Raw genomic sequence first — 23,266 nt, 5'->3', positions numbered from 1 at the left:
CTCTACTAAAAATACACAAATTAGCTGGGCGTTGCAGCACATGTGCATAGTCCCAGTTACTTAGGAGGCTGAGGCACAGGAAGCGCTTGAACCTGGGAGGCAGAGGTTGCAGTGAGCCAAGATCACACCACTACACTCCAGCCTGGGCAACAGTGAGACTGTCTCAAAAACAAAAAACAACAAGAAGAAAAAAAAAAAAAAGAATGCCTGGCAGACCATTAATGTGCGAAATTCATCAAGACAGGCTTACCAGCCTGATTTTTGCCCCAGCTCCAGCCAAGGTGGTTTTCACTTCAAATGGGGAGATGAACTGCACCTTTTCACCATGGCCCTTGGGACACGTGTAGATTCCTCCCTCTGTAAATCAAGAGATGAGAGTTCACACACGCACATCCTTAGATAATGTCATGGCTGCAATTTTTCTTTCTCTTAAAAACAGGTCTCACTCTGCCACCCAGGCTGGGCTGCAGTGGTGCCATCATTAACTCATTGAATCCTCAAACTCCTGGGCTCAAGCACTCCTCCTGCCTCAGCCTCCTGAGTAGCTGGGACTACAGGAGTGCACTACCGTGCCTGGCTAATTTTTGTGGAGACGGGATCTGTTGCCTAGGCTGGTTTTGATCTCCTGGCCTCAAGAAATCATCCCACCTTGGCCTGCCAAAGTGCTAGTAATACAGGCACAAGGCACCATGCCTAGCCCTTGCAATAACTGACTGTACCCTAATCTCCAAAGCCTGACTGTAAGGGAACCCCTCAGTTCCATCAACGGCAGCTGCTCCATGTTCACCCTACTCCCACTGTTACCCCATAACCTGGCTCTCAAGTTGACACCATGGATTTTACATCCCACACATGCTGACCAACTTGCCCCAGTTTGCTCAGGATCTCCCTGGGTTTAGCAATGAAAAACCCACTTTCTGGGAAACCCCTCAATCTCAGGCAAACTGGGATAGTTGATCTCATAAGTAGGCATTTACTTATGAGCCAGGTCATCCAGGACACTCCAGCCTTCCTGAATGACATCGGACCTGTCTCACTCCATAATCTACCCTGACTATTCTGCAATGCCCTCAATTCTCATGGGTCCTAAATGCCTAAATGTGAACCAACTACCAGCACTTGTTCACCTCCTAGTTCCAAATGTATACCTCGAACAATAACCTCTGAGTCAAGTCTCCAGAATATATGCATTAAGAATAGGAAAGGCTCAAAGAGTGAAAATCAGATCTGGCCTATGGCCTACCTTCTCCAAAGCCAGTCTTACAGGCTCACGGGTTGTCACTGATTTAAGAGGCAGATGGAGCAATTCTGTAAGGTTTATTGAATGGGTGGGTAAAAAGTGAACGACAGCTACAAATTCAAGAATAAAACTCTTAGTTATTAAAGTCATTCCAGGCATGGCCAGAGGGATGCAGGGCTGGCCTTCCCTGTCCACGGTCCTCCGAGGCAGCTGAAGTCTCCCATGTCTGGACCCCGAATCTTGTGCAGATTGAACAGTGGATCCGGGGTGCTCTGAGCAGGCAGCAGGGAGCAGCTCTGGTGACGCTTCATGTGGTGGCCTCACTCTCTATTCTCTGCCCCTCTGGTGTCCATAAACACCACCAAGAGATCCTGCAACAGAGAACAAGTGAGACCAGTGATTCAAAGTTCCCATCTGCATAAGCACAGACCAGTCGGGCCTCTGGCTGTGGGTTCCAGCTCTTGGCATCAACTCACCATGGTAAGAAATATCAGCAAACCCAGATCCCAGGTCACCAACTCCATGGTCTTAGGACTTCCTTGGACTGTCCTTGAATCTAAGGCTGAGACCTAAGAGGGTAAGAAAGCATACAAGTATTTAGTCTCCAGGGCCATCTCCTCCTCCCCAAGCTGACACCACGGAGAGGGGTCCCATTTAAGCAGGGCAAAGCTCCTCATTCAGGCACACCAAATTAAAAATCCCAACAGAAAGGACACAAAAGGACAAACATCTTAGTTCTGTTTTTCTTTCAAACAGTTCACAATCGGGGCAAATGACCAGCTAGAGTGATCCACAGGAATACAGCTTTCCTAGTCCCACCTACAACTTTCTCCATTTATTCGACATTACTGATAGCGCCTGGAGAAACAATACGGATTTCACATTTCATGAAGCAAAGCCCGTGATTCACAATTCTCACGTGTGCCCTTCACTGCTATCTGAATTCATGCCAGCGTGGGGCCCAAAGAGAAATGCAGACTGGTTTCTGGCAGGAGGATCCCTAACATGAAAAGACAAAATGAACCCTCAGAAGTCAGCGGGTGGGTCTAGTCATCATATCACACGGGCCTACAAAGGCCCAAGCTCTCTGAAGGGCTGGCAGGGAAAAGGTTGCAGCATGGGAAAGCTCCAGGGTTTGAAAGGGAAGGCTGGGCCAACGCAGGGAAAATGTCTCTTAGCACTCCTACCCCTGCACTATGAATGATCGGGGCACAGGCAACCCATGGTCATTTTTGGATACAAGAAACAGGGAAGGACAGAAGAGAGCCAGCAAGGGAGGGAGGCTGGTGTCAAGGGCCTGAGGAGTGGCCTGAGACAGGGAGAGCAGCTGAGCTGAGCAGAGGCCTAGCCACGGCCACTGTGTGTACCTCTAAGACCCCAAAAGGAGTCAAGACACTTTCAGCATTTAAAAAATGGAAATGCTTTTGGGTTGGAAAAGGTCAGGAGCATGTGGTCCTAACATCATGCACGCACACCCCGAATGAAAAACTCACTGCTAATCCAGATCACAGCATACTGCGGACACACCAGCGCTCAAGCAGGGAGGAAGGTTCCCCCAGGGAACTCACTCTACCCATCCAGATTTCTGGAGGCCCTTCCTCTGCAACAGCCACTGAAGGCATGTGAGAGACAGCCTCACAGCAGGACAGAACGGGGAACCACGGGATACCACTTTTACCTTGTTTCCCCTACATCATCCAAGCCCCAGGAATAGCATATGACTCTGTAGGATGCAAAAAAACATATTCCAGACAACAGTCTAAAAATCTCACCTTAGGGACCCATGGTCCAGCGCCCTGCTGCTATGAAGACGACACATCCCATGGAGCCTCGGCACACAGCGGACCCACCTGAAACAGACACAGAGAACACTTAACACAGGGGCTGGCAGATCATAAGCATCCCACAAATGCCACTGTCTCTATTAGTACTTACAGCCACATTATTGTCTCAGGAACAAGAAAAACGTCACTCTAGGAAGGGGTCGGCAGACTGTGAGAGAAATGGCATCTATGCTAACCGATGTGCCCGCTGTGTGCTGCTTATCAGTATACATTAAATAGACCCAGCTATCCCTTTTCTGGACACATACTCAACAGAGATCAAATCACACCTCACAAAGACATCTGCACTCCAATATTTACTGCGGCATTGCTACCAATCACCAAGATACAGAAACAATCTAAGTCACCATCAACAGATGAAAGGAAAAAGAAAATGTGGCATACACACACACACACACACACACAACAAAACATTCACCCATAAAAAGAAGACCCTTGGCCGGGCGCGGTGGCTCACACCTGTAATCCCAGTACTTTGGGAGGCCGAAGTGGGTGGATCACCTGAGGTCAGGAGTTCAAGACCAGACTGACCAACATGGTGAAACCCTATCTCTACTAAAAATACAAAAAATTAGCCGGGCGTGGTGGCACATACCTGTAATCCCAGCTACTCGGGAGGCTGAGGCAGGAGAATCACTTGAACCTGGGAGGCGGAGGTTGCAGTGAGCTGAGATTGTGCCACTGCACTCCAGCCTGGGCTACAAGAGCAAAACTCCAGTTCAGAAAAAAAAAAAAAAAAAAGAAGGCGACGACGACAACCCTGGGCTAGGCATGGTGGCCCATGCCTATAATCCCGGCACTTTTGGAGGCCAAGGCAGAAGGATGGTTTGAGCCCAGGAGTTGGAGACCAGCCTGGGCAACATCGTGAAACCCCATCTGTAAAAAAAATACAAAAATTAACCAGGCATGGTGGCATGTACCTGCAGTCCCATCTACCCAGGGGGATGAGGTAGGAGGATCACTTAAGCCCAGGTAACAGAGGGAGACCCGGTCTCAAAAAAAAAAAAAAAAAAAAAAGAGAGAGAGAGAGAGAGAGAGAGAAAGATCCTATCATTTGCCACAACATGGATGGACCTGGAGGATACTATGTTAAACGAAATAAACTAGACACAGACAAACAGTGCATATCTCACTTATGTGTGCAATGTTAAAAAAAAAATTTAAAAAAGGTCAAGCATACACAGATAGAGAATAAAATGGCGATTACCATGGGCAGGAGCTGGAGGAAATAAGGAGATGTAGGTCAAAGGACACCAAGTAGCAGACACACAGGATGAGTAAGTTTAGATGGCTCATGCACAACGTAAGAGATTTCTGTTAAGTAGATTTCAGCTGCTCCTCACATACACTAAAAACGGTGACTATGTGAGATGACAGATACGTTCATCGGCTTCACCACAGTAACCACCGTGCTATCTATATCCGTCCCATTATTCTATAACATCATGTTGTAAACTTCAAATATAGACAATAAAAATTTTAACAACAGGTTGGGTGTGGTGGCTCCCGCCTGTAATCCCAACACTTTGGGAGGCTGAGGCAAGTGGATCACATGAGACCAGCCTGGCCAACATAGTGAAACCCTATCTCTACTAAAAATACAAAAATTAGCTGGGCATGGTGGTGTACATCTTTAATCCCAGCTACTCGGGAGACTGAAGCGCAAGAATCACTGAACCCGGGAGGCAGAGGTTGCAGTGAGCTGTGTTTGCACCACTGCACTCCAGCCTGGGTAACAGAGCGAGACTCTGTCTTAAAAATAAAAATTAAAAACAAAAGGATGCCGAGGCCAGAAGGCTTTTGGAGCAGGCTATGTCTGGCAGTGATCAGCACAGACCTGGAATGGGTAACGAACAGGTGGGGTGGGAGAGCCCCACGCCCACCATCTAGTGTGTAAGAGCTGTGTTCATACATCTGACTATACCGCACATTGTCTCCCTCAATTACTACTCCAGCCCTTGCCACTGTAATCTAAGGCCAGAGGGAAAATCCACCCCTGGTGGACCACGGATGCTGCTCACGGCCAGGACTGAAGGTGGACTGTAACAGCTGGCTTGCTCTAGGACATTTTTAACCCCAGCACTGCTCAATGGGATAAGCCTTGTCACCTTACAACAATGTGTCTTCTCATTTACTTTGTGTCCAGGTGCAACATGTCAGTTACCAGGCATGACGTGAAACAAGACAGAGGCACTGCCCTGAGGAAGCTCACAGCAGAGGGGGCATGAGAAGCAAACCAAGAATCCCCAGACAGTGTGACCAGTGCTGACAGGTGGGAAGGAGTGTGACGGGGAGGCAGAGAGAGCTTCTGCGTGTAGCTCTAGGAAGGGGTAACCACTATTGTGGCTCCAAAACCAGCTCAGAGACATAAACTCAGTGAGGCAGGTCTCTGCTTCACCGTCCTTTCCTTTAGCCTCTGAGTACCCTCCACCATGCTGGGCACAAGGGGCACTCAATGAACCATACAGCACCAGTGTATGGTAGATGGACATAACAATGGCTTCTTAGGAAACGAAGGTTGCCATGTGGAGGTTACTGGGAGAAGGTGCTATATAATCTGCATGCTTTTTACAAGCGGATGAGGTGCTCCCATCCAGCCCACCACCACTAGACTGCTGACTGCCCTCTAAGTTCCCCCAAATAAACCCTGTTTCCTTCACTGGCTCCAGGTCTCTTCTCCGGCCTGTTGAACCTGGCACCATCCCTAATGAGGAAACAGGGGTCTGGCACGACAACCAGGAACCAGGAGGTAACATCACTGATGAGAATAAAGACATGTATGAAAGCTCCAGAGTTTGGAAGGGACAGGAGTGGACCCTGCAAACACGGGGAAGTGCTTTCATTGATTCCTCTCCCTGCACTATCAATGACCAGGGCACAGGCAGCCCACGATCACTTTCGAATACAGGGGGCAAAACAGGGCAGTGAGTGAGCTGAGAGGGGAGGCACTGCCAGCAGCTTAGGAAGAACCCAAACTAAGAGACCTGGAAACAAGTCAGTGACCAGATTCGCAGCCTAGAATTGCAGCAGCTGCTTCTGATTCTCAAAGATTTCTAACATGCTTTGATTTCTCAAACTTGAGCACGAGTAAGAATCACCTGGAGAGCATGTTAAGCCAGATTGCTGGCTCCAGCCCCAAAACTTCTGATGTAGTAGGTCGGGACAGGGCTAAGCACTTGCATTTCTTACAAGTTCCCAAGTAATAGGGATGGTGCCTGGTTCTGGGACCACAGTTTGAGAACCACTACTCCAATGCTTCCCTCATAAGATAATGAGAGGGAAGATCAACTCTGGGTGAAACGTTGAGAATTCACTGGCTTAGGAAGTTAGAATTGTGTGATACTACTATCCATACATCGGCCAGGCATGGGCTTACTATCCATAATCCCAGCACTTTGGGAAGAAAAGGTGGAAGGATTGCTTGAGCCCAGGAATTCAAAACAAGCCCGAGCAACATGGTGAGACTCCGCCTCTACAGAAAAATTTTAAAAATTAGCTGGGTACAGCAGCATGTACCTGTGGTCCCAGCGACTCGGGAAGCTGAGGTGGAGGATCACTTGAGCCCAGGTCGAGGCTGCAGTGAGCCATCACTGCACCACTGCACTCCAGGCTGGGTGACAGTGAGACCCTGTCTCAAAAAAAAAAAAAAAAAAAAAATCCATAAATCACTTGATAACAAAGATTGCCACCAAGTCCAGAGAAAACCACTAGTTAATTGCCTGCCTCCAAAATGCAGTACTCCTCCCACTTCAACAAACTAGGCCAATCCACACTAGGATGACTCAGAGCCCAAGGGGAGCTCTGTAACCCCACCGTGCTTCACACAGTGGAGTGGCAGAGGAGAAAAAGAGGGTGTCACATGTCCCTGTGGGCCTCAGTGGAGGAGCAAGCAATGGGAAGCAGCCTCTGCCTCCCCTCTAGTGACCTCAAAGCCTTCGTCCTTGCAGCCTGAACACCAGTGCATTCTCTAGAGAAGCACCCAAGATTCATACCTTACAAGCACCACAGTTCAGCCTCTTCTTGAAGAAATGTCACCTGGGGCCTCTGGGCCCACAGGACAGAGGTCAGCTGACAATCCTGCAATGACAAGAAGCCACACACATCACTTCTTATAACACATCCCACTATCCAACATGTTCAACAGGAAAAAGCGACCTCTCAATTAGGGTGGGGTAGGCTAGAAGGCGGCTGCATCAGTGACTTCCACTTGGTCCTCCCTCTCTAGCTTTATTCCTGATCTTACAACTCCACCCATTCCTCCAGCCAACCTGAGAACCAGTCACCCTCAGGGGAGCCCTGAAGGCCAGCACAAAAGGCAGAGGAATTAAGAGCTGGAACGGTGGCCAGTGAGTGACACCAATGCACACCTCAGAGGGGCAAGAAAGCAGGCGAAACTCTTGGGTGGGAAGTGAGGGAAGTGTTTTGCCTCTCAGAACACAGCTATGCTGCCCTTGCAGCAATGAACACTTTCTCTTTCTTATGACAAACCCTTCAGGACCCCCTATTCCAGGCCAATGACATGTAAAGATGTAAAGATGCTACCCTATCCTGTCCCCAAGTTACACACAAACACACACACACGGTCAGCCCTGCTCACCCCAACCTCAAAGTCTCCCTCATGTTGTCCCCTCTTCCCTGGTACATGTGCTCCTCACCTCCCCTCCTATTCAAGTGCTATAGAAACCACCTTCAGGAAGTTACTTCATGGAAATTCTGTGGATATCACTGTACATGCCAATATTGCACTCATTCAAAACCGTGCTATCCCCCGCGATGCACCATGACTCATTATACATCACATTCCCTTCCCATGAGCCGGACTGATGCTCTACAACCCAGATCCACCCCTCAATACACACAGCCTGGTTTCTGCAAAGAGAGGTCAAGCTGAGAAAGACCTAAGCATGATGTCCCCCGGCACTGACTCTCATGTGGCAGCCAAGAAAGCACCAGACTCCTCAAGGGCTGGCAGGAGAAAAACAGGAGTGTGTGAAAGCTTTAGGGTTCGGATGGGATAGGGTGGACCCTCCAAACACGGGGACAACTTCTTCCGGTGTTCCTCTCCCTGCACTATCAACGACCTAGGCACAGGCAGCCCATGATCACTCTCGGATGCAGGAGCAGAAAAGGACACAAGGAGAGTCAGGAAGAGCAGGAGGATGGCACCAGGGCCTGTGGGATGACCCAAGTTAGGGACAGTACAAGACTCCTGCAGCTGCCATCTGTCCTGCAAAATCCCATAAAACCTAACCACCAAGGGGAATCAAAGGGGAGACACCTCTGACAAAAGCCCTGGAAAAATCTGGGGACTAGAGAGCAGGATCATGAGGTCACATCCGTAAAAATCAATTCTGCCCTACCTTTGTTTTCTGTATCAGGAAATTGAGATTCAAAACAGGTCAGATGGCCCTTTGCTGGTATCTGGGAACTTGGCTCTAGAGATGTTCCCAGTCAACAGTTTACTGATCAGAGCTGTTCACTGGACACAGTCTCTCTATGCAGATAATGTGGTACAGGCGCCTGTTTTCCTCCTGGAAGTCTGGAATTCTGGTGCATGCTAGGCCGATGGTGTCTACATAACCAGCTCCCAGTAAAAACCCCGGGCATGGAGTCCCTACTGGGCTTCCCTGGGCAGAAACACTGCACACAGGCTGAAAGCATTTTCACTGCTGAGGGGAGAGTGGGTTCCACGTATTTCTGAGGGAGGGAGAGAGCATGAGGAAGCCGGCACAGGGATTCCTCCAGACTCAATCTGCATCATTTTTCCTGAGTCATTTGGCTGTGGACCCCTACAATGTCGCTAGGATAAATCTAAACCATTGATTACAACTGGAAAGAAAATGGTCAGAGCCAGGTGGTGGCAGAGGAAGAACTAAGGGCCAGATACGGACGGCCCTTACTCCAGCCATTTTCCATTATGACTTGCTGCTGATGCACTGCAGGAAAAGCCCCAGCGCTCGCCCCGGGCAGGTCCCTGCAGGGGCCTCCTCCTCCACAGCCCCTGAAGGCACAGGAGGGCCAGCTCCAATCCAGGTTTCCCAGGGAAGAGGTGTCTGGATCTGGGAATCCATGGGATGCGGCCCCTCTTCTCATCCTCACCTCTCCCTACATCACCACTAAAGCACCAGAAAAAAGGGAACGTGACTTTACAGGGTGCAAAAAGCCAAAGATCCAGAGATGGACCCGAAACCTTACCTCGGGCCCTGCGGTCTGCCACTCTCCTGCGTCCCAACACCTCTCACCAAGCCTCTCTACACAGTGTTGCGAAAATGCTGACTAAACTGTTTTCACCTGAATAGCCGGAACGAAACAGCAGCTCATCTCTAAGGGCCTGGAGAACTTCTAAGGCAGGGATGACAACCGCTTCATCTGTCAGGCCAACTGTTACTAAGTTCAAGAGGATGCTGGGACCGTGATGTTCTTGGGACTGACTGTGCTGTTTCTCCAGCAGCGTCTGGCGAGCACCGAGGAGGCAGTGGGGAAGCCGTGTGGAGGCTGCTGCCATAGATCCCTCGGTGATATTCTCCCCTGCCTGTCTCTGGTCCTTGATTCCTTTACCCACAAGCTGGGGCGAAAATCCTCCCCAGTGGCCATGTAAGGTCAAGGCCAACAGAACTGAGTCACCTCAGAATCCTCTGAAGGGGTGGAAAACACCAAATCTGCTCCCACCAATCCCACGTAGGTGCTGACTCAGTATTTTTCTCTACCACCACAAAATGCAATGAACCCATCTCCTAACAATGGAGGGACTCTCCCTTTCTTGTTGTTCTTTCTTGAGACAGGGTCTCACCCTGTTGCCCAGGCTGAGTGCAGTGGCACACCTATGGCTCACTGCCGCCTTGACCTCCTGGGCTCAAGAGAGCCTCCTGCCTCAACCTCCTAAGTACTTGGGACTACAGGGGCAGGCACCGCCACGCATGGCCAATTTTTAGTTCTTATAGAGGCGGGGTTACTCAGGCTGCAGTTTATCCTTTGTCCCACGCTGTCGGAATACTGACCATCTGGCAGACAGAACAAAGTAGGGAACAAAATTCAGACACTACCCTTAAGACCACAGCAAAGAGGGCCAGGAGACAAGTCAGGCAATAATTTCTGTGGGGTCAGCTTGGTGCAGAGGGGGTTGGATAAGGACGTGGAAGGAGAGGTGTGGAGGCAGAGAAAGCTTCCGGGAGGAAGGAGCAGGGCTGCCCTGTCTCAGCTCCACACCCAGCCCTTCTGCTCCTTGAGGCCAAACCCTTCACCTCACACCCTTCACTCACGTCTCACACTAACCTGCCCTGGGCCAGGGAGAAGAGCAACACAACTCAGTAGACGATGCCAGGCACCAGGAGGCATCGAAGAGGTGGTGGGAGGGAGGAGGTGTGGGAAAGCTCCAGGGGTTGGGAGAGACAGGAGCGCACCCTCCAAACACGGGGAAGTGCTCCCGGCAGTTCCTCTCCCTGCACCACCAATGACCAGGGCACGGGCAGCCCATAATCACTTTCTAATGCAGGGTCAGAAAGGGCAGAGGGCAAGCCCAGAAAGGAGGCCAATGCCAGCATTCTGGGCAATGGTCTTACCTAGAACAGAACAGCTGCCATTGCAACGAGCAGACTTACAGCCTAAGATTACAGGTGCGACTTCTGATTCCCCGAGATCACTTACCACTCCCTGCCAGAAGCTGAAAGGAAGGTAAACACCAGCAGAAATATTTAGAATCCTGGGGCTCTTCTCAAAGACTGGGCTGGCCGGGCGCGGTGGCTCACGCCTGTAATCCCAGCACTTTGGGAGGCCGAGGCAGGTGGATCATCTGAGGTCAGGAGTTCCAGACCAGCCTGTCCAATATGGTGAAACCCCAACTCTACTAAAAATACAAAAAAAAAATTAGCCAGGAATGGTGGCGGGCACCTGTAATCCCAGCTACTCGGGAGGCTGAGGCAGGAGAACCACTTGAACCCAGAAAGCGGAGGTTGCAGTGAGCCAAGATTGCGCCATTGCACTCCAGCCTGGGCGACACAGAGAGACTCTGTCTCAAAAGAAAATAAAAATAAAAATAAAAATAAAAATTGGTCAGGCGCAGTGGCTCACGCCTGTAATCCCAGCACTTTGGGAGGCTGAGGCGGGTGGATCACCAGAGGTCAGGAGTTCGAGACCAGCCTGATCAACACAGTGAAACCCCATCTCTATTAAAAATACAAAAAACTAGCCAGGCGTCATGGCAGGCACCTGTAATCCCAAATGCTCAGGAGGCTGAGGGAGGAGAATCACTTGAACCCGGGAGGCGGAGGTTGCAGTGAGCCGAGATCACGCCACTGCACTCCAGCCTGGGCGACTGAGCGAGAGTCTGTCTCAATAAATAAATAAATAAATAAATAAAACAGACAGACTGGGCTGGAGGGTAGCAACACTGGCTATCTGTTCCACTGAGGCTCACGGAAGACCACTCAGCCGGCCACTGGGTATGAATCCAGGCTTGAATCGGAAACGCAGCCCCTCTGTCCATTCCAACACACGGTTTTCCTCTCAACATTACAGGGACTTTCTCAGGGACTCTCAGAGCCCAAATCAAGCTCAGGGAGCACCTTCTCAGCAGCAGCCCTGAAGGCAGAAGAGGGTCCAAACCTGTCCCTGCCTGCTGAGGAAGCAACGACGGGAGCAAAGCGAAGCAGCCTTCACCTGTGCCCTCGCTCCCCACCCCTCAGCACCCAACCACCTCTGGCCTCACAGCCTGCAGAGAACTTGAGCTCTAGAGAACCGAGCAGAACCCCACTTACCTGGGACCTCAGAATCCATGCTCTCCCAGAGGACACCTCTCACACACATGGGGCAGCAGTCGTGTGACACTCCTGCGGGGCACAAGAAGCCAAGATGTGACTGATGCACTTGACACTGCTGATGGCAAGTCCAGGAAACCACAACATTCACCCACAGAAAACACACCTGGGGAATCAGGGTCTCAGGAGGCGAATGTACTGACAGCTTGTCTAGCCCATCTTGGGTCACTGACACAGTCCCCTGAGGTCATCCCGTCTGAAATGGACAATGGTTCCTCTCCACAAGAGGAAAACCTTGTAACTTTTCCTTTATTACCAATAACCAAGACACAAGCAGCCTGTAATCACTTTGCACACAGGGGCAGAAAAAGATCCAGGGCTTGTTGAAATCGGAGACCAGTGTCAGAAGCCTGGAAAATGGCCTGAGCCGGGACAGTGGCACAGCAGAGCACAGGATGAGGCAGCTTCCATCTTCTCCCACATAAATGGAACCTGCCCCAACCAGGAGAGGTAAAGGAAAGACCCTCCAGATGAGAAGCTGACAGAGTTCTTCGGACGTGGAAGACAGGGACTGTGTGATCCTAAGAAAAATCACCTCGGTGTACTCCTGTTCTCCAGATGAGGAAACTGAAGATCATAAAAAGAACCAAAGCTAGGGAGTGGTGGTAAGGCGTTCAGGACCAGGATACAAGTAGGTTTGATGCCAAAGCCCTCCAGCTTTTGAGTCAGATATTCCAAGACACAACAATGATAAGGGATCCCTGAAGACACTAAACCTAAGCAGGCACAAGAGAAACCCACTGCGTTCATCATGGCCCCAAAGAGAGTAAAACTGGGGCCAGCACAAAGACACCCTCACCTCACTTCTGTCTACTTCCCAGACGTCACGCCCAGGGAACCTGCATGCACCCACTCTTGTGGGACACAAAGCCCCAGATCTCCAGAGGACAGACCTCGTGGAACACCATGGTCCACCTGCTTCCCGGCAGGATGGAGACACCTCTCATGGGCCCCTCTGCACCAATCAACCTCCTCTGCCAGAATCAAGAAGCCCTGGATGAGCTATCTAGACGTCACCTGGTCAAACCTGTTCTGGAAAGGACAAGGAGAAGACTGGCACAGAACCAGGTGGTAAACGTTTCCTAAAAGTTGGCTGGTGTTAACAGTGGTTCACGGTCTCAGCAACACGAAAAGAGTTCGTCTAGAGAAGAGCCACACATCAGGGACAGCTTAAGTCTCACCTTATGCACATATTGTTGAATTTGTGATCCTGAAGCAGCACACTGAAGGGGACTCTGAACCTACGACAGGTTCTGGTGTGGCACACCAGCGTGGCGGAGTCTGGCATACACAGTGAGGGCTGTTTTGGGCAGGATGGCCCATCTGTCATCTGTGGGTCAGGGCTGATTACACATCTCACTATCAGCCATGCCTACCTACACCTCTGGCTTTGGTCCTTGACATCACAATGACAGTCCTGTGGGGAAATTCATCCTGGTGGCCCACGGACAAGACAGTCAAGGGGAACACCATGGGATGACCACTGGGCCAGTGGGAAATAGCTCTGACCACCCCCACACAGGCTGCCTCGCTCAAAAGTATTCCACTGACATGCAACAAGGTGACATGCAAAGCCCTGTCACCTTACAATTCTAAGTCTTTAGGCTGGAATGCAGTCCAGGCTGCAGCACAGGCTGGAATGCAGTAGCACAATCTCGGCTCACTGCAACCTCCACCTCCTGGCGCATGCCACCTGGCGCGCGCGCGCGCACGCGTGTGTGTGTGTGTGTGTGTTATAGAGACAGGTTTTTGCCATGTTGCCCAGGCTGGTCTTCAACTCCAGGGCTCAAGCGATCCACCCACCTCAGTCTCACAAAATGCTAGGATTACAGGTGTGAGCCACCACGGCCAGCCACAATTGTCTTTTTCCAGCTCCTGTGTTTTGTTTTTTGTTAGGGACATAGTCTCACCCTATAGCCTAGACTGGAGTGCAGGGGCGTGATCTTGGCTCACTGCAACCTCCACCTCCTGTGTTCAAACGATTCTGGTGTGCCTCAGCCTCCTGAGTAGCTGGAATTATAGGCATGTGCCACCACAACCTACTAGTTTTTGTATTTTTTAGTAGAGATGGGGTTTCACTATGTTGGCCAAGCTGGTCTTGAACTCCTGGCCTCAAGGGATCCATCCACCTTGGCCTCCCAGAGTGTTGGGATTATAGGTGTGAGCCACCGTGCTCAGCCCATCTCCTGTTCTTCATTTGTTCCTTAACTGCTGAAAATCAACCATCTGCCAAGCACCAGGTAAGTCAAGAGACAGGACTCAGATACTGAGACAGGCGAAGTGGTTCGCACCTGTAATTCCAGCACTTTGGAAGACAGAGGGAAAATCACTTATAGCCAGTTCAGGACCAGCCTGGGAAACAGCGAGACCCTGTCTGTCCCAGCTATTTGGGAGGCTGAGGTGGGAGGATCACTTGCGTACAGGAGTTCAAGCTATGATCACGCCACTGCACACTGCACCCCAGCCTGGACAACAGAGTGAGACCCTGTCACTAAACAAATACAATAAAATATTAAACAAAAGCTCAAGACACTGCCCTCAAGGTCAAAATAGAGAGGCAAAGACAATCAAGCCAGTAATTGCCACAGGGTGTGACTAGCAGAGCTGTAGCTGTGGTTCCACCACCAATCCTAAGGCAGGGACACACCCTCATACACCTTGGGGAACGCCTTACAGACACCGGCACTGAGCCTTGCACAGGGAGCACTCAATAATCATCAGACACCAAGCGCCAGGAGGCATTTGACAGATGGTGAGGAGGTGTGAGAAAGCTCCAGAGTTTGGAAGGGACAGGAGTGGACCCTCCAAACACGGGGAAGCGCTTTCAGCGATTTCTCTCCCTGTACTATCAATGACCAGGGCACAGGCAGCCCACGATCACTTTCGAATACAGGTGCAAAAAAGGGCAGGTGAGCCCACGTTCGCGTGTTAGCTGCCACATCTCCAAAGGGGTGCTCACTCCCCAGGGAAGAGAAAGGTACCCAGGACCCTGACAGCCATCATCACTTCACAGGCAGATTCCATCTGTCCCCACCCAGAGTCCACAGGAAAACTGACTTCTGGTAAAAATGCCTCGGCTGTACACTCAGCCCACCAATTCTGAGTATCTACACGTGGACAGGCACTATGGGTTTAAAATCAAGAAAAACAGCCAAGGCCTCTGCCCTCGGAGAGCTTTTGCAGTTTCCCTACTTTACAGAAAGTCACCCTCAGGAGAATGAAGGGTCTTAGCCAGGATGTGACCCCCAAGGCCAGCCCCTGTCTCCTAAATCACGCTTTGCTCTGCACTCGCTTTGCCAGACAGTTCTCAGAACTCAGAACTGGCTGAGCTCATTGACCGTCCCCTCTACTGGGTCCCACAGAAGGGTCCTTCCCCACGGTGCGCATAAGCAGTGGGCATTCTCACCCCGCGGACAGTGGACGCCCCTCTAGGGGTGCAGATCAGAGTGCTGCAGGAGGGGGCGCTGGCTGGTGCCAAGCCCTCCGAGGAGCAGCACAGCCCACAAAGCCTAGGCAGAGAAAGAGCACGGGGAGGGGGCTTTAGGACAAGGCCCGGGGACAGAAGTCCACACTCTGCCCCACTGGGGTGCTGGGAGCGTCTTCCATTTAAACCACAGCTAACTGGTCTGTAAAATGAAGGTTCTAACACCTTTGAAAAGGTACTGAGGGGAAAACAAGTTAACGGTCCCAAGGACATGGCACAATGACTGACACTTTGTAGGCAAAAGACAAGTGGCTTTGGGGACTTCCAATGCCAGGAGTCGGGGGCGGGCACCGAAAGTCGCCGAGTCCTGTTTCCCGTCATCCAGGGGCACTAAGCCTCCCCGCAGAGTAGCTGCGCGGACAGGGGGTCTGACGTCTGCACGTGGCCGGCTCAGCACACCGGCGGCCGAGGGCGCGGCTCATCCGCCAGTATCTTTCCCGAGGACACGCGAATCCCAGGGGGCTCACTCCAGCAAAGGGGACGAGGCACTGCACCAGGGACCGGGCCTGACCTCTCTGGCCGCCTTCCCTGGGGCCTCAGTTTTCCCCGATGGTGAGAGTGTCGCAGACCACGCGCCCTGCTGTGGACTCACCCGGCGCCCTGGCGTCGAGTGGCGGCGGAGACCTGACAGACAGCGCGGGAAAAATCAAGATGTCTGCAGATTTCGAGCGATGGGGTGCGGTGGCTTGCGATGGTGTGTGATGGTGTGTGATGGCGTGCGATAGCGAGGGACGGCGAAAGACCGAGGCCACACGACTAGCAAGCTACACTGGTTTCGCGCCGGCGGAAATACAGATGAGAGCGCGAACTGCGGCCTAGAGCGGAAGGAACCGACGCGAGCAGCCCCGCAGCGTCCTCTGGCGGAGCGGAGCTCAACTCCAGACTCTGGAGGACTTGGGATAAATTTCGAAAACAGCCTGGAAGTTTAGAAGTAATCTTCTCCCACTTGCTTTGCTTTTCTGTTTGTTCTGAAGATGTTCCTTGGTCACTGACTCTTATTATTCTGTAGGAATGGCCAATTTTCCATGATAGGAGCTGTTACTACTATGAGGGGACTGTGCTTAGTTTGAACTTCTTTCTGCAAGAGTTCAAAGGCGTCTCTTTGATTCACCACTGTACTCGGTACCCAGTTCAGTGGCTAGCACCGTTGAATGAATGCATTCTACCCCCACCCCATCCATTTTTTTCTGAACAATGTCAGGCCGAGATGACTGAGTCATGGCCAGAGACTGGAATGTGAGGGTGAGAAGATGAGCCAAGAGGGGAGCACAGCGGGTAACTGCTTTGCTAAACTCCAGCCTCGAAGTACACGGGATGGAGGGTGGAAAGAGTCTCTGAACTTCAAGATTTGCATATGAGGAACTTGATCAGATTTGCACAGTGACGGAGACTATAGACAGATGTTCCATGTTCTCTGCAGCATACTGGAGACAATCTTGGGAGGGGACTTAATGGCCCACAAATTCTCATAAGCACTGGCACTGTCTGCATCCTGGGCAGGGTGTGCCTCTTGGGCCTGAGACAGCCCTGCTACTGACTCTGCCCATGTTCTGGAGTGCAAGCAGCCCACCCTTGGGCCTGATGAGGAGCCCACACACTCCGCTCCAGTCAGATTCTTGGTACTCAATAGGTCAGAAGGACAAGAAAATCCAGGCCTGACCTACGCGACCATGAGGGAAATGGGGGTCCTTAAGGTGAGATCTGCTCCATATTTTGTACCTGGGAGAGGCCTATGGGATTCCAAGACTGTAAGAACATTGTGAGTCTCTGTGATGGGGAGGGGCTGTGGGATGCTGCTATGGTTTGGCTGTGACCCCACCTAAATCTCATCTAGAACTGTACTTCCCATAATTTCCACCTGTCGTGGGAGGTAATTGAATCATGGGGGCGGTTACCCCCATGCTGCTGTTCTTATGATAGTGAGTTCTCATGAGATCTGATGGTTTTATAAGGGGCTTTCCCCGCTTTTGCTCTATACTTCTCCTTGCTGCCACCATGTGAAGAAAGACGTGTTTGCTTCCCCTTCTGCCATGATTGTAAGTTTCCTGAGACCTCCACAGCCATGCTGAACTGTGAGTCAATTAAACCTCTTTCCTTTATAAATTACCCAGTCTCAGGCAGTTCTTTATAGCAGCGTGAGGATGGACTAATACAGATGCTGTGACTGAGAGGACACTGGGCAGGGGGGTCAGGTGTGCACACTTGTGGCCACACAACCCTGGTGTCCTCTTCTGCCTCCTACTCTTGCTGTTACTCTCCATGTGACTTTGGCTAAGTAACCTAACTTCTCCGCCCAGCCTTAGTTTCCAGTTACGGAAAATAGGCAGTCATAGTTCCCTGCTCATAGCGTTACTGTGAGAATTAAATGAAATGATTTATATCAAGACCGTAGCACAGAACAAATATCCCAGGCCTAGTCGTTGCTGTATTGTAGTATTCTGAGAAAGCTGAGGGCTTCTGTCACTGTAAGGACCCTGGGATTATTTATGAAGCAGAGGAAATGTGCTGTGTTTGAAAAGTCTAAGATAGCATTGTCAGCCAGGCATGGTGGAGCAGTCCTGTAGTCCCAGCTACTCAGGAGGTTGAGGTGGGAGAATCACTTCAGTCTGGGAAGTTGAGGCTGCAGTAAGCCGAGATCACACCACTGCACTCCAGACAGGTTGACAGACTGAGACCCTGTCTCAAAAAAGAAAAAGAAAGAGAAAGATAGCATTGTCCAATAGAAATATAATGCAAGGCCGGGTGCGGTGGGTCACGCCTGTAATCGCAGCACTTTGGGAGGCTGAGGCAGGCGGATCACCTGAGGTCGGGAGTTTGAGACCAGCCTAACCAACATGGTGAAACCCTGTCTCTACTAAAAATACAAAACTTGGCCGGGCCTGGTGGCATGCGCCTGTAGTCCCAGATACTCGGGCGGCTGAGGCAGGTGGATCACCTGAGGTCAGGAGTTCGAGACCAGCCTAACCAACATGGAGAAACCCCATCTCTATTAAAAATACAAAATTACCAGGCATGGTGGTGCGTGCCTGTAATCCCAGCTACTCTGGAGGCTGAGGCAGGAGAAACACTTGAACCCAGGAGGCGGAGGTTACGGTAAGCCAAGATCTCCCCATTGCACTCTAGCCTGGGCAACAAGAGCAAAACTCCATCTCAAAAAAAAAAAAAAGATAAAATGTAAAAGTAAAATTAATTGTAATAATTTATTTAACTGAATATAACCAAAATATTATCATGTCAGCATGTAATCAATATTTTATAATTACTTATGAGCTATTTACTATTCTTTTTCTTGTATGAGGTCTTTGGAATCTGGTGTGTGATTTACATTTATGGCACATTACAATTCCGACTGGCCACATTTCCAGTGCTCTGTAGCCACATTTCCAGTGCTCTACTCCCCACCACAGATCTAAGGCAATCTGGCTCTCATCACCCCTTTGGAGCTGGAAGAGACACAGCAAACAGGAGGCTGAGTGCAACCACAACCCACGCCCGCCTCTGCCGCCCCACCTATGAGCCTGAAAGGGCTTGGCCTCCTGCATATTCAGATTGAGGCCTCACCGAGCTGAATCTTAGGAGCTAGCAATTAAGGCCAAGGTGCCCTCAGAAAGCTGGAAACAGGCAGAACTGCAGATTTTCTGTAGTTCCAGATTTTCTTTTGCACTCCTTATTCCCATAACACTAAGGAAGGCACCTTGGCAGGTTCATTCCTGCAGCCCCAGTGCCTATAGCAGGATCGGCACCTAAGACGAGTGGTTGATGCTTGTTCCACAGTAGTGGAACAGGATGTTAAATTAGCCGGATGTGGTGGTGGGCGCCTGTAGTCCCAGTTACTCAGGCGGCTGAGGCTGGAGAACAGTGTGAACCTGGGAGGCGGAGCTGGCAGTGAGCCAAGATGGAGCCACTGCACTCCAGCCTGGGCGACAGAGGGAGACTCCATCTCAAAAAAACAAAAAAAAGGAAGTTTCAGCTGACACATCAAGGAAAGGAGAAAGGAGGCACCAAGATAGAAGGAATAACCATATACAATTGCATCTCAAGAAACAAATGAGGCCGGGTGTGGTGGCTCATGCCTGTAATCCAAGCACTTTGGGAGGCCAGGGCAGGCGGATGACAAAGTCAGGAGTTTGAGACCAGCCTAGCCAACATGGTGAAACCCCATCTCTACTAAAAACACAAAAATTAGCCAGGCGTGGTGGTGGGTGCCTGTAATCCCAGCTACTCAGGAGGCTGAGGCACGAGAATCACTTGATCCCAGGAGGCAGAGGTTGCAGTGAGCCAAGATCACACCATTGCACTCTAGCCTAGGTGACAAGAGTGAAACCATCCAAAAAAAGAAAGAAAGAGAGAAAGAAAGAGAGAAAGAGAGAAAGAAAGAGAGAAAGAGAGAAAGAAAGAGAGAAAGAAAGAAAGAAAATTAAAAATGCAATGAAATTGCTGTTGTGATAGGCAAAAATTGATTTGAGTATTGGCAGTTTTTGAAGGTTCCGTGATAAAATAGCGGCTGCCTTCCAAAGAAGATGCTGGACAGATGCAGAACTGAGGAAGGAGATAACTTAAAAGAAAAAGAGAGAAATAATCAGGATTAAACATCTCCCTAGCTTGGAGATGGTGCGGGCTTCTTGCAAAAGCACCAGATGAGACGTCTCCCCTCTCCTTACCCTTTACTCCACCTGGTTTGATCCTGAAAGTATTGAGAGTGAGTAAATGGACAGAAAATTCCTATTGAAGAGAAACATATCTGGATACATGAAGAGAGAAGGCCCATGTCCCCACCCCAGCAGACAGCAGCCCATCCTGTACGTCGCCCCAGCTGGTGGAGAAATGTCTTACCTATGAAAGATCATTGAAAACATAATAGTGCATTAGACTGAACATTTAAACTTGTTGAATGGATTCAGCAGATCTGTAACTAATCCTGGTTTTTTTGTTTGTTTGTTTGAGACAGAGTCTTGCTCTGTCACCTAGGCTTGAGTGCAGTGGTGTGATCTCAGCTCACTGCAACTTCCGTTTCCTGGGTTCAAGCGATTCTCCTGCCTCAGCCTCCCGAGTAGCTGGGATTACAGGCACATGCCACCGTGCCTAGCTAATTTTTGTATTTGTAGTAGAGATGGGGTTTTACCATGTTGGTCAGGCTGGTCTCAAACTCCTGACCTCGTGATCCACCCACCTCCGCCTCCCAAAGTGCTGGGATTACAGGCTTGAGCCACCATGCCCAGACTTTTTGTTTGTTTGTTTGTTTGTTTTTTGAGACTGAGTCTCGCTCTGTCACCCAGGCTGGAGTGCAACGGTGCGATCTCGGCTCACTGCAACCTCTGCCTCCCGGGTTCAAGCACTTCTCCTGCCTCAGCCTCCTGAGTAGCTGGGATTACAGATGTGCACCACCACACCTGGCTAATTTTTTTGTGTTTCTAGTAGAGATGGGATTTCACCATATCGGCCAGGCTGGTCTCAAACTCCTGGCCTTGTAATCCACCCGCCTCAGCCTCCCAAAGTGCTGGGATTACAGGCGTGAGCCACCACACCTGACCCTACTGGTGTATTATTAAAAAATAATAAAATAAAATTGTTGAATGGAAACTGTGTTTTCCATATTTAGTGATTGCAAGACTTTTTATTACCTAAGAATGATCAGAAAAATTATAAGGCTTTGCCTGATATTTTTCTAGGGATAGGGGAGAGACACTTCCACTTAGCAAGTCTAAGCAGACATATCAGGAGTCCTGCTTTCAACCTACTGGTTGCAAAGGATTGGATTGTAGCTGAGAAGACAAGGTTCTACCACGGGAAGTCTGTGACCTCATAGTAGCTGAGAAATCCCCGGGGCCTGCAGCCCCTTCGCCAGAAGAGATGGAATCATGGCCAGCTGGACAGCGTCTTCCAAAGAGTTGGTGCCCGGAGTCTATGTGGGAAGTCAGCAACTGACCATGCAAGACCTGCGGGAGCTCCAGACCCATCTCTGCGCCAAGAGTGACCACCGTGCTGCAGATTTCGTTGTTATCTGTCCATTCTCCTCCTCGGCTTCTTACTGCTCCTCTGTTACTGTGTCTTTCAGGAGTCCGTTTGGGTGATGAGCACTCTCTGGGGGCACTATGGGGGCATCCATGGAGCGTGGCAGCAGAGTGCTGCAATAGAAAACAGGTAGATGGGCTGGGCCAGGTGACTCACACCTGTAGTCCCAGCACCAGGGAGGCCAAGGCAGGCAGATCACTTGAGACTTGAGGTCAGGAGTTTGTGACCAGCCTGACAAACATGGTAAAATCCCATCTCTACTAAAAATAGAAAAATTAGCCAGGCATAGCGGTGGGCGCCTGTAATCCCAGCTACTCAGGAAGCTAAGGCACAAGAATCGTTTGAACCTGGGAAGCGGAGGTTACAGCAGGCCGAGACTGTGCCACTTCACTCCAGCCCGGGTAATACAGCGAGACCTTGTATCAAAAAGTAAAATAAATAAAATAAAATAATAAAAGTAAATTACATTTAAAAATAAAATATAAAATAATAATAAAATAAAAATGAAGGAGCATCAGAGATACTCGGGTCCCAATCCCCTCTGCCATGATCTAGCTCTGGGCCCTGCTTTTCACCTCAGTTTACTCATCCCAAAAACAAAGCTGTGACAGAAAGGAATTTCCACTATTGTTGTTGTCATTGTTCTTATAAATACAATCCTGATCTTTTCCAAAGCCAGGATTTTTTTCCTCTCTTTTACCAGCAGCGTGTTCCCTTTCATTCCCTGGCAGGGAAATTTGCCCGGGTTTGGAGAACAGGGTGGCTGTTGCTGGGCTCCGTGCTCACCGGGCTGCTCTTTCCCATGCTGGCCATTGGCATCTGCCTCCCGCCCTGTGTCATGCTGTGCTCTCTTTCTGTGTCTGCATTTGAAAGCGATCATCAGCTGCCTATTGATGCCTTGGTCATCGATAGTACAGGCAGTTGAACTGCACAAAGCATTCTCCGTGTTTGGAAACGCTGGTGCTTTTCTCGCATTCGACTTCTCTTCTGTGAACACTCTCAAGCCTCTGGGGCATTGTGCGCTGTCATTTTGTTTGGCCTTTCTCAGCTTGACTTCTTGGCAAACATTAGGCTGTGTATATCCGGGACTATTTGTTCCCCAGGACGAGGTTAACTACTCAAGGGATGGCTGAGGCTCACAGAGCATGAGCCCTGCACAGAAGAGGTAACATTCACCAGCCAGGTGAATTGTATAAAAATTGGGTATAGATCCTGATTATGATAGGATTTCCAAAGAAACATGGCTTCTTGGAGGTGGTGTGCTTTGGTGGTTTTCTGTTTGTGTTTTGAGACATGGTCTTGCTCTGTTGCCCAGGCTGGAATGCAATGGCATGATTAGAGCTCACTGCAGCCTCAACCTGCTGGGCTCAAGCGATCCTCCTGCCTCAGCCTCCGAAGTAGCTGGGACTACAAGCACATGTCACCATACCTGGCTAATTAAAACAATTTTTTTTTTTTTGTAGAGATGAGGTCTCACTATGTTGTCCACGCTGGTCTCCAACTCCTGGGATCAAACGATTCTCCCACCTCAACCTCCCAAAGTGCTAAGATTGCAAGTGTGAGTCATCGTGCTTGGACCTTGGTGGGTTTTTCTTTTTCTGGAGACGAGGTCTTGCTATGCTTCTTTGGCCTCAAGGGATCCTTCTGCCTCAGCCTCCCCAGTAGCTGGGACTATAGGTGCACACCAGCGTGTCTGGCTCTTGGTGGATTTTTGAAGTACTCAAATAGGAGTCCTTTAAAGTTGCAATGGGAAGGCTCTTAAGGGTTGGGGGGGAGAAAGAGGAAGACTCTGAAGCTGAAGAGGAGGAAGGGATGGGGAGTGGACACCTGTGCTGGTATGTGGATAAGTTAGGAACCAGAGGGGGCAGTATCT

The 23,266-nt window shown here is 50.2% G+C and overlaps 5 non-coding genes and 1 pseudogene across 6 annotated transcripts; all 6 read right to left on the bottom strand.

Moving 5' to 3' along the window:
- Window positions 1–1,300: 1,300 nt before the first annotated feature.
- LOC105496328 (uncharacterized) lies at window positions 1,301–17,282 on the bottom strand (annotated as a pseudogene). Its single transcript, XR_011613120.1, has 8 exons — window positions 17,277–17,282; window positions 15,974–16,145; window positions 12,004–15,406; window positions 11,838–11,909; window positions 7,077–7,161; window positions 3,013–3,090; window positions 1,717–1,809; window positions 1,301–1,611 (listed from the first exon to the last, which is right to left on the bottom strand). The product of XR_011613120.1 is annotated as an uncharacterized protein (transcript).
- LOC112429294 (small nucleolar RNA SNORA71) lies at window positions 2,357–2,484 on the bottom strand. Its single transcript, XR_003021485.2, has one exon. It is a non-coding gene; the product is annotated as a small nucleolar RNA SNORA71 (small nucleolar RNA).
- Window positions 5,861–5,994, bottom strand: LOC112429287 (small nucleolar RNA SNORA71). Its single transcript, XR_003021478.1, has one exon. It is a non-coding gene; the product is annotated as a small nucleolar RNA SNORA71 (small nucleolar RNA).
- LOC112429291 (small nucleolar RNA SNORA71) lies at window positions 8,071–8,204 on the bottom strand. The gene has a single exon (XR_003021482.1). It is a non-coding gene; the product is annotated as a small nucleolar RNA SNORA71 (small nucleolar RNA).
- LOC112429289 (small nucleolar RNA SNORA71) lies at window positions 10,445–10,578 on the bottom strand. The gene has a single exon (XR_003021480.1). It is a non-coding gene; the product is annotated as a small nucleolar RNA SNORA71 (small nucleolar RNA).
- On the bottom strand, window positions 14,659–14,792 carry LOC112429288 (small nucleolar RNA SNORA71). The gene has a single exon (XR_003021479.1). It is a non-coding gene; the product is annotated as a small nucleolar RNA SNORA71 (small nucleolar RNA).
- Window positions 17,283–23,266: the final 5,984 nt, after the last annotated feature.

Source organism: Macaca nemestrina, chromosome 15 (genome assembly GCF_043159975.1).
Source record: "Macaca nemestrina isolate mMacNem1 chromosome 15, mMacNem.hap1, whole genome shotgun sequence".
Taxonomy (NCBI): Eukaryota; Metazoa; Chordata; class Mammalia; order Primates; family Cercopithecidae; genus Macaca; species Macaca nemestrina.
The sequence above is the reverse complement of the archived record's forward strand: the minus strand, read 5'-3'. Positions and strand labels throughout refer to the sequence as shown.